General features: G+C 31.6%; 1 protein-coding gene across 1 annotated transcript in view; it reads right to left on the bottom strand.

Annotated features, from left to right (window-relative positions):
- The window catches only part of LOC106879329 (acidic mammalian chitinase), a 21,544-nt gene that overhangs the window by 11,770 nt on the left and 7,274 nt on the right, over positions 1-2,500 (bottom strand). The window lies entirely within an intron of this gene.

Genomic DNA, 2,500 nt, shown 5'->3' with positions numbered 1-2,500 from the left:
CCTTTCTCTTTCTCTCTCACTTGCTCTTCTCTGTCTCGCTTTCCAAACGCTCCCCCTTCCTCTTATCCCTCCTCTTCTTCCCCCACTCTTCTCTCTCGCTTTCCAATCCATAAGAAATCCCACGCATCATGAAAACCAAATTTCCGCCAAACTGTTACGGTCTTTGAGTATGTCTCCAGTGAAGGTGATGCCATGCCGCTCCGCATCTTTGAACAGGGACTTGGGCTCAATTCAGACTATGTGAAGCTGATAGAGATTGTGATGAAACCCTGGTTGGGGGAGGATTGCTGCTGCACGCTCATATGTGTGGCATCAGGATTCGGCACCTTGTCATACCTCTAGAAAGAGTCAGAAGAGGTTGTCAGAGAATTTCTACGACTTCACCAGCCCCAATTTCTGGTATCTTAATTCCCCCAATTGTAATTCGATGGATTACCATGAGTGGGGCGCGGCTAAGGAAGACACAAACCGACTCATTTTTTTTGTTTTTTTCTCAAATACTTTTATTTTTGGACGGAATTCTTTTCCTTTTATGCAAACTGTCAAATCTAATCCGAACACTCTGTATACACACACACACACACACACACACACACACACACACACACACACACACACACACACACACACACACACACACACACACACACACACACACACACACACACACGCGCGCACACACACACGCGCACACACACACACACACACACACACACACACACACACACACACACACACACACACACACACACACACGACCACAAACACGACGAGCTTCAGACTTCTTTCAATTTCCGTCTACCAAATCCACTCAAGGCTTTGGTCGATTAGTATTTAACATCTATGACTACAAGTCCCTCACGATGCCAATAAAGGAACGTTTCTTTTCCGATCTGATGAAAAAGCAGGGGCGTCTCTTTATGACCCGAAAAGGACGGCTCGGTCCATGGACTAGCATCACACGAATTCTCCTAGGACTAAGAAGTTCAGGAGCCAGCGAACGGCACAGAAGGTTAAATGTAACACGTGTATTCAATAGAATTATCTTTATCCCATCCGTTGCATGGATATTTCCTATTTTTAAGAGAACGAGCCTCTATGGAGAGGTTCCTTCATTTCATCAAGTAATTCACCTTAACTGTGTTGCCTACAGTAGTTAATGTTGAATGGCAGCATTTTCGTTAGTGTGTTCAACACGATTTAATTATCGCCATATTTAATGCTATTTTCTACTACAAGATTCTCACTGAAACCATTTAACCAAGACTTTAACATATTTAACCGAAACTCAATGTAGATTAATCCGAGATGAATTTCTCATAGAAATCATTAATAATTCAATCAATATATACATTGTTAATTCTTTTATTGTAAATGATATAATGGCCAGGATTTTCTTCGTCTCCTTATCATCATCATCATCATCGTCATCATCATCATCATCATCATCGTTATGATTGCTATTATTATCATTACCATCATTATCATCATCATTATCATCATTATCATCGTCGTTAACAACACAAAAGACTTGAACAAGTGAAAACTTCAATAAAATATATGAATTTCAGAAGACGTGATTGTAACAAAGGAGAACTGATTGGAATATAAATGATAGAAAGATAGACGGCAGGGGGAGGGAGATATGGGGTGGGGGTGGGGAGATGAGAGAGGGAGAAATAAAAAACGGAAAACAGAGGGAGACTAGAAGAAGGAAAACGAAAATAGAGAGACGGAGGAAAAGAGAGATCAATCAATAGATAAATATATAATATATATGTACATATATATGTATATATATATATATATGTATCTATATATACATACATATATATATATATATATATATATATATATGTATCTATATATACATATACATACATATATATATATATATATATATATATATATATATGTATCTATATATACATATACATACATATATATATATATATATATATATATGTATCTATATATACATATACATACATATATATATATATATATATATATGTATCTATATATACATATACATACATATATATATATATATATATATATATGTATCTATATATACATATACATACATATATATATATATATATATATATATATACTATCTATATACATATACATACATATATATATATATATATATATATATCTATATATACATATACATACATATATATATATATATATATATATATATCTATATATACATATACATACATATATATATATATATATATATATATATCTATATATACATATACATACATATATATATATATATATATATATATCTATATATACATATACATACATATTATATATATATATATTATCTATATATACATATACATACATATATATATATATATATATCTATATATACATATACATATATATATATATATATCTATATATACATATACATATATATATATATATATTCTATATATACATATACATATATATATATATTATATATATTATA

This window comes from Octopus bimaculoides, chromosome 16 (genome assembly GCF_046866305.1).
Source record: "Octopus bimaculoides isolate indiv1 chromosome 16, ASM4686630v1, whole genome shotgun sequence".
NCBI lineage: Eukaryota > Metazoa > Mollusca > Cephalopoda > Octopoda > Octopodidae > Octopus > Octopus bimaculoides.
This window is presented reverse-complemented; position numbering and strand designations above follow the sequence as displayed.